This window comes from Miniopterus natalensis, chromosome 16, assembly GCF_054644295.1.
Source record: "Miniopterus natalensis isolate mMinNat1 chromosome 16, mMinNat1.hap1, whole genome shotgun sequence".
NCBI classification, from domain to species: domain Eukaryota; kingdom Metazoa; phylum Chordata; class Mammalia; order Chiroptera; family Miniopteridae; genus Miniopterus; species Miniopterus natalensis.
In genome coordinates this window covers 2,416,021-2,425,335 of record NC_142096.1, presented here as the reverse complement: position 1 = coordinate 2,425,335, position 9,315 = coordinate 2,416,021, and positions in this window count along the sequence as shown.

Below are 9,315 nucleotides of genomic sequence, written 5' to 3'. Positions count from 1 at the left end.
GCGGAAAGAAAAACGAATCCTTTCATCACGGAACTTAAAAATACTATCAGAAAAAAAAATTCTAGCCCTGGCCCTGCCACCCTTTGCAAACAAACCCTTCCCCTGAAGGGTGATCTTCGCCCCAGGGGAACCCTTTCCAAATATCTGGTCATCCCAGGTCACTCCTGCCAGGGCTCCCTGGGGCCAGGCGCCCCCTGTGGTCGGGAGGCGCGGCCTGAGGCTTCCCTGGCCCAGCGCGCGCCCCGGGGCCTGGGGCACCCCGCCCGCAGCCACTGCGCCCCTGACACCCCCCCCACCCCCCACCCCCCCGGCCGGCCTCCCGCCCCGCAGGTGGGGCTCCTGGGCCCGCCCCGCACCTGCTCCCGCTCCCACCTGGCCAGGGGCCACCTGCAGGGCTCCCGCCGCGCGCTCCCGGGGCGCCCCCCGCACAGCGCCCCCCGCAGGCTCCCTCCCGCCCGAGTCCGCGCGGGCTCCCGGGGCGCCCCCCGCACAGCGCCCCCCGCAGGCTCCCCTCCCGCCCGAGTCCGCGCGGGTTGCCGGGGCGCCCCCCGCACAGCGCCCCCCGCAGGCTCCCCTCCCGCCCGAGTCCGCGGGCTCCCGGGGCGCCCCCCGCACAGCGCCCCACGCAGGCTCCCTCCCGCCCGAGTCCGCGGGCTCCCGGGGCGCCCCCCGCACAGCGCCCCCCGCAGGCTCCCTCCCGCCCGAGTCCGCGCGGGCGCCGGGCAGCTCGGCGGGCGGCGGGCGCGGAACAGGCCGGAGGCAGCGACACCTCGTGGCCGCAGGAGGCGGTGTCGCGAGAGGGTTTAGGAAGCGCCGGCTGAGGCCCCTGCCCCGGCTTTTGCCTCCCCCGCTGGAGGGACGGGTTCGGTTCCGTCTGGCACTTGTTGACCCAACGCCTCACTTGCAAAATAGCTTCGCAGGAAGCACTGAGCCTCCTGCTCCGGCAGCCGGGTGTCCGCCCAGGAGCAGGTCCATGGGGTAAGTTCAGGCACAGGAATGGGGCCCGTGGCGTCTACCTCTAAAGAAAGAAGAAAGAGCCCGGCCAGGGTGGCTCCGTGGCTGAGAGTCGGCCTGTGAACCAGGAGGTCACTGGCTCTTCGATTGCCCGTCAGGGCACATGCCGGGGATGTGGGCTCCATCCCCAGGGGTGTGCAGGAGGCCCCGATGGATGACTCTCTCATCATTGATGTTTCTCTCCCTCCCTCTCCCTCTCCCTTCCTCTCTCTGAAATCAATAAAAACACATTTAAAAAGAAACAGGGAGTGTCAGGCCCAAAGGAGGCACTTGAGGGCCGGATGGCCGGAGACGGTCCCCACGTTAAGACCATGCGGTGGAGGCGGCCGTGGGGACGGCCTGCGGGTGAGCGTGGCCCAGGCGGTGTCCCACACAGTTAACTCACGCTTTAGGGAGGGTGACGTGGGAACATAAAATGAAATGAGTCACTCAAGCCTTTATTTCCCCCCCGTCGGCCCTCCTGGAGAACGCCTGCCAGTCATCCAGCCTTAGGTGGAAAAAAGAAGACTTCCCTCCAGTGGAAAAACCTACCTGTGGCCTTGGTGATTTAGTAGGTGACAGTCTAACCTGAAATAATAAATACCATTATGATGTCACTGTCTCGCTGCTCGTTTTCAGAGTCTCTGGACCTTTCTTCCAAAAACACGAGCTCATGAATAGGACTCTGTGGTACCTGACGTGTTGTTTATGGGTCAGCACAGTCGGGGTGGCTGAGTCCGCTCGGAGAGGCCTCCCAAGCCCCTCCCCAGCATGTGCCGTGATAGCCAGCCCACCCTCCTGTCTCTGGACCGACCCAATTCCGATCTCAAAGTGCCAAAGCAGGAATTCAGACGCCATGCGAGTTATATAACTGCTTCCGGAGCCGGGCTACATGTACAGACTGGGGGAAAAATTCTCCTGATCCCTGTGTCATGCAACTTAAATTCAGAAAATGCATGTCGCAACATTTTGCGTATGTGTTTGACGGAAAGTCACTAGAGATAAAATATAAAATACAAAAGCCAAATTTCCGATACACAGTTACCGCTTTCACAGAAACGTGTTTTGGGGCCACGAAAGTAGGAAGACTGAAATATGTCAGAAATTGTTAAGGCAAAGAGGTGGAGAGAGAAAAAAAATCTAATCTCAATGAACTTGAACTCACCAGGGTGCCCAAAAGGAAGTGGAAGTGCTTAGCTCACGGGGCACATAGTGGGCAGAATCGAGCAGCGGACACTGAGTTGAAAGTCCAGGACGGCAGCTATACCTGCCTCTTCAAGCTGAGGTGGCCGGCGTGGCTCAGTGGTTGAGCCTTGACCTATGAACCTGGAGATTGCGGTTCGATTCCCCGCCAGGGCCCCTGCCTTTGTTGTGGGCTCGATCCCCAGCAGGGGGCGTGCAGGAGGCAGCCGATCAATGACTCTCATCATTGATGTTTCTCTCTCCCCCCTCTCCATCTCTCTGACATCAATAAAGACATATATATATATATATTATAAAAGACTGACTATATTTGAACAACCATTTCTTTTCCTTAATACTCTTATTTTTCCTACCATTTAAGTTCTCCGAAGTATTTCTAAGCAAGATAGTAACAATGATAAGAGAAAAGAAAATTAAAGCCAACGATGCAATGAAAACACACACAGGTAGGGAGGCAGAGGTGAAAAACCAGTAGCATCGCTCTACAATCTACGTTACGCTCAAGCTTCAGAACAAAGTTCAAGGAACACGAGATGCTATCTGAATACCTGTCATGGTCACCATCCTTATCGTTAATGACATTCTCTTTGGTTCCTCTTCTTGTGGTAATTTTTAAATACAATTTTAAATTATTCTTAATATTTTCTCTTTTATTTTAGTAAATGTGTTTCTTTAGTGCTTCTCCCCGGAGAAGCTTCCCTTTATAAACAGAAGGTTCTGAGACTGTCAGGTGCTGATGCTGAAACTTGTTGAGGGAAATGGACCCGGCCTCAGGCAGATGGTCAACTCTGGACGTGCCCGTGTGCACCTGAAATTTTGATGAGTAAAAGTACAAACGCAAAGATGTCAAAGCAGAGTGTAAAAGACCCGCACGTGCATTCACTTACGTGCTTACAACAAGTTTTTATAGTAAATGTCAGATAATTTTTGAGTTAGGACATTCTTTTTTTAATTATGTTTTTATTGATTTTTAGAGAGAGAGAAAGGGGGAGAGATAGAAACATGGATGAGAGAAACAGCAATTGCCTGCCTCCTGCACGCCCCCTCCTGGGGACTGAGCCCCCACCCGGGCCTGGGCCCTGACTGGGAATTGAACCGTGACCTCCTGGTTCATAGGTGGACACTCAACCACTGAGCCACGCCGGCTAAGCATGAACTTATTTAATAACATACATGATGTAAAGGAAAGAGAAAGTTCAGTAGCTCCAAAGATAAATATTTTATTATATTCGGGACCTTTCCTTTCATAAAGTCCCGTGCCATCAGCTCTGGAATAATCCTTTTTGGAGAAAATACTGCTTTCAGCAGCTTCCGCGTTGGTAATGCACCTGCCCTAGCCTCTTCCTTCCTGAGAGATCCCCTTGGAAAATGTAGTATTTTTACATTTATGCCCTGAAGCCCAAGTAAATAAACTGTTTCATGCCCAACACTTTCTCCTACCTATTGTGAGCAGCAAGATAACTGTAAGTAGACTTTGTCTGTGAGATGCTCTGCCGTACCTAAGCTAATTAATTAGCCAGGAACACAAGCCTGAGCCAATTAACCAGTGTGGGCTCCCTCTGCTGGTTAATGAGGATGCTAGGGTTCCACCAAGGATACAGTACCACAGAAATAAATCCTTAACAAATAATTTTTATGAAAATCAACCAAACACAACATTACCAAGAGTGTCAAGACTGGTGAAGTGGCCTGGCCGGTGTGGCTCAGTGGTTGAGCGTTGACCCATGAACCAGGAGGTCACCGGTTCAATTCCCGGTCAGAGCACATGCCCGGGTTGCGGGCTCCATCCCCAGTAGGGGGCGTGCAGGAGGCAGCTGGTCAGTGATGTCTCTCTCTCATTGATGTTTCTATCTCCCTTCCTCTCTAAAAATCAATAAAATTTTTTTTAAAAAAGAATTTCTTTAACCTGCTTAACCCAACATCTCCCCAACTCATGTCGCTACAGAACTTGTATTTCTAACCCCTCCAGAAAACAGCCTTTGGGGCTCACACACAGAGTACGTCACCGTGTATCTGCCCGCAGTGGTGTATTTCGTAACATGATTCTACCGTGAAATGTGTGGTAAGTCCATTGTCTGTGGGAAAACCTTGGTTTTCATCTTGTAGCTTCCCTTTGGCAGTTCATCAGGGGTTTTGTACTGTGGCTGTCTCTGCTCTCACTCGGCCCTGATTACAAATCCATGTCGTGGATGGGAGCACCCGTGGCGCAGGAGGGGCGGCCTGCACCTGGCATCCTGTTTCTGGTACTTCCCTGAGAGTGATCTAAGTGGCCTTTTGTGAGAAATAGAGCTGATGAGCTAAAAACAAAAACAAATGCAGCAACGACGATAGCTGCCATTTACAGGGTTTTATTATGTGATGAGCTGTTTTAAGAGCTTTATAGAGTTTAATTTTTAAAACCAATCTAATGTAATAAACACTAATATTCCCATTTCAAATCTATACACAAAGACCCAACCGGTCAGCCTACTCCCAGCTGGAAGCCACGTCGGAACACAGGATTCAAAGGCAGCCGGTCCAGGGAGCAGAGGCCTTTCTCGAACCCTTGACCGCCCGCCCTGACCTCGCTGAAGGCAGGCCGAGTCCCCGCCTACTGTGCTTGTGCTGAGGTTCAGCTCGTTACCCGTAGCTCTTGGATCAAACCCCCAGGGATGCTGATGCAGCCCAGGAAGGGCAGGACCGGCTCTAGGCGGGTTTCCCACCCCAGGGGCACCAGCCGAGCCACTCTGGGCCCCACGGGATCCGCAGCTAATTCCAAGGACTCTTTGAATCCAAGTGTCCATTTAAAGCAAAAACGCAACTTTCCGTTTTCTTTCTTTCTGTGACGCGTACGGTCAAAGTGTCGTTAACATTCCGAGTAGATCATGACGTCCCTTATCGCGGAGGGTTTTAACCCCACTGCTCACTGTAATCTGATTTTAAATGACTCAATGGTGAGATCTGGCCAACACCCTGGTAGCTGATATACAGTTTAAGGAATCGCTTACTGTGGGTTCACTTGCAATCACACCTCCTTGGGCTGTAACACCCGATTCTCAGAATTACGGTAGTGAGAGGTTCCAAAGTCGTCATTTGGCCCATGGGGGGGGGGGGGGACGCGAGACTGTCCCAGCGCTGGGCCGTCTCACGGACCAGCGTGACTCACAGGGACGGCAAAGGCCACCCTTGTCCCCAACACGATGGCCACGGTTAGGGCTGCGACACAGCACGACAGCGTCTGCAGAAATAAACTTAGTAAGCGATGGATGCGCAAGGACAACAGACCTGGCCCATCACACATGCGTATGCCACCATCTCGTACACGCAGGGTCCGTGATCTGCAAACGCTCGAGTCCAGCCTGCTTGACGGTCCTGCAGGAGCCAAAGAGGACATGAAGGGATTCACTTCATTAATATCATAACATTTCGTCAATCTGGAACGCATTTTAATCAAGATCCCCCCTTGAAAGGGTGGTCTCTGTTGCATTTTCCTGTTGGCTCGTTTTATCAACATCGTCAATGTTTAGAAAATATGAATTAAAGCTGAGGAATGCTGTTTGCACTCAGCTACTTCTGTGGAGAGTGCAGCATCCCGGCTTGGCAGTGTTTATGTAGATCAGTGCGGCTGACACGGTCATCATAAACAGAGGGGAGCACAGCAGACGCGGGGCTCACGCAGGAAATGTTTGTTTGGAGAGCTGGCTTTGGTCCGGCCAGATTGATGAAGAGTCGCTAATATTACGAATCTGTGCTGTACTGCGTCCTGGGCCATTCCCACCAGCAGGCCAGGGAGGCCCCCACCCGGTGGCCCACCCGCAGGACACGGCCCAAAGCCTCGCATCCCCCGTGGAGGAAGCAGCCGAGGTCCACCCCGGGAAGCCAGCCGGCCTGATGAAGTTGGGCGGCACCTGGGGCCACACAGCCACCGGGCGTGCTCTACGGCCCCAGGACCTCGGCCAGCTGAGCACCGTCCCAGGGCACTTAGAACCGAAGCCGTTTCACAAGGCTCTTCTGACCCTGGGCCCTAATTCTGATTCAGAAAGCGATGGGGAAATCTCACACATGTGCAGACACACACACGCACACACACACAGTGCTGTTCACAGCGGCACTGTTCACGCAGAGGGGCCAGAAACCACCTACAAGCCTATCGGGAGGGTTAGGGTTAGACAGAGGGCACTATGTCCAAACCACGCCACAAAGCTGTAAGCACACGAGGCTGGCCAGCCGGTGTGGCTCAGTGGTTGAGTGTCAACCTATGATGTTTCTCTCTCTACTCCCCCTTCCACTCTCTAAAAAACAATGGAAAAATATCCTCAGGTGAGGATCACACACCAAAATGGGCTCCTAGGGTCGGATGCATACCTCGTCTGTCAACGTGTCTTTCCCACGGTGGCTGCTGCAGTGTCCCATCTCCTGTCCTGCCTGCGGCCGCCTGACCCATGGCCACTGGGCTCCATTTCTGGCCTAGGGCAACTCCAAGCTAATAAAGCGCCGTGGAAATATGTATACAGTCCCCTGCGTACAGTTTTCTTCTGAAAGATGTTACCGTGAGACACAGCTTTAAGCTTTCAGCGCTGTCGTGTTTTCTAAACTATGATCTCTCCCATTTACTTTAGGGGCTGTGGCGCTGCCCCCGACTGGCGGCAAAGCTAAACAGTGCGGTTTGGGTTCGGCGTCCCCATGCATCACCGCGGAGATGTTTGTCCGGCAATCGCGTCATTACTGTTACTGGGAACAGCTGTTCGCCTTCCTTCATCCGTGAGCCGCGACTCGCTGTCCCAGCGCACAGCTCAGCAAGGTGGGTCCACACCGCTGGGGCCGAAGCCGTCACAGGACGAGTCGGGGCCCGGTGGGACCCACCACCACGTGACCCAGGGTCGGGCACGAGGGCAGCCTGCCCCGAGCGACGAGCAGGTCGCGCAGCGGCTCGGGCTGGAGCGCGTCGAGATGCTCCTGCCACCTGCTCGCGCCCGCCTGCTGGGACAGGCAGTGCCGCGTCTGAACACTGTGGGGACCCAGTCAACGTCAGGAAAGGGTCCTTAGGCTTTGGCCTTTCTCCCGCCCTCCCTGCACTTAGCAGACACCACATGTTCTCACAAGAAGTGTTCTGGGCAGAAGAAAGTGCCCAGGGGAGCAGCAGGCTGTGCCCGTGCGGGCTTCCGGACACGGCAGGAGATAAACCGAGCGGCGGGTCACGGCACGGGGCAGGTACCCGGTGCTCCCTCCGCTCACCCTGACCCAGCAGAGCTTGGCGGGAGCCCACTGCATGGAACGCCTCAAGGGAGAAAAGGCCCGGCATTCTGGGGCCCGTGCCAGCCTCCCATACCGAGGCCCCGGCGCGCTGCTGCCCCTCCTCACTGCCGAGCTTGGGGCATGACCCCATTCAGTTTTACAGCATCACCAAACGGTTACCCTACTTTAAAATATGTTATTAATCTATCAACTTCTCTACCATCACCATTAGGGAATTTTTATTCCTACACAGGGCCAGGACCACAGCAAAATGAGTCAATACCACTCAGTTCTTCACAGAGGTTGAAAACAATTGTGACCTCAACGTGGAATCAAGACTCCGGGGTTCAGTTCTCTGCAGATACTGCCTCTGGCTAATAAAAAAGACCAGAGGTGAACTTACAGCCTAACTGTATTTGTACCAAATGAAGATCAGAGACATGAAAAAGCCCAAGAGAAAAAAGGTAAGAAAATGCGAGGTCCAGCGCCAGATCAGAGTCTAGACAGAACAACAAAAAAAAGCCAAGAGGCAACACCAGTATGTGCAGTTCAAGCAGAAATTAATTCAATAAAACACCCTCCATCTTAAATTATTTTACATTTTAATTACTGTGTGGTATGTAATCTACCTTTTAATTTCATAAGGGATAAAAGCGTAAGTGTATACATTTGCATTAATACAGTTTTATGCATTAAACAATGTTTTAACAAAAATAATCCAAACAATACTGAATCCACAAGAATTTTTTCTCCTTAAAAAAATCCATATACCACTCAAGATTAAGAAACTCAGGCAATTAGATATTTTACTTTTCCTGTGAACTGAATATTTTCACTGGAATATTAAGAATTAAGATAATAGAAGAAAAAGTCCACTACCCATTTTAAATGTTTGTAAAGCCATTACAGTTATCCAGGTTTTTAAAAAAGTTATAGCAATAGAAAGATAATTTACAATAATGGATGCAATCTGGTCGTCTGACTACCTTACTTATGGCCAAAATAGCTTGAGAAGGGGCACAATACATTTCTATTTTGTCACTTATCAACTGTGAAGAAAATCTGTTTTTCCTCAAATTAAGGGCTGATAAACTGTGAAGGCTGTAAAACCCCACCCGTTTAATAAAGCATTTATAATCGCTGGGCTTGCTGACTGTGAAAGGATGAGTCTTTTCACCCCCAAATGTGAGAGAGATTGTAATAAAGTTTACTCCTTTATTATGAGGCTGTCCTGTTAAAATCTCACACATTATATGTAAACTTTGCAGATTCCTTTGTACGTTACCCACTGCTGAGGCCTGTTTTTTTAAAGCTGTCATATTAGATGGAGGAGTGCACTGCTCACAGTGCTCCCTTCCAGTCTTTGAATAGTTTTAAGTCAGTCAACTACTGCACTGAACAAGTCGCTAGAAGTCTTTGCTCTCCAACAGCTCATGATTTGCTTTCTTTCTGACGGCAGGTTTCTGGTTACCGTTGGTTTCTTAGTGCCAACTATCAGTCTCCTTCGCTGACAGAACAGTTACTTTCGGCAGCCGCTCCCTGAACAAGGGAACGCACAGGGCGTCTCACCCGCCTACGCCTGGCGGCAGGGTCGCTGCACAACCCTCACGCAGTATCGGTCGGTTGCTCCTTTGAGGAAGGAGGATTCCTGGAATCCCTCTAAATTAAGGAAGTGAAATCTATCTGGCTTTTATCATTAATTTCATAAATGAACTTGCCAAACATTTTTCTGGATCGATCTTATGGACCACATGTAAAAACGAAATGCAGCACAGCCTTAGGGGCTTTTCTGGGTGTGGACACCCTACCAAGGACTTAGAGGCCACGAAACCTTTCCACACCCATTACCGTTTTTATCACGTACTCACTCCATGAGCTCCCCAAACTCCCTACTGACAAGAGGGT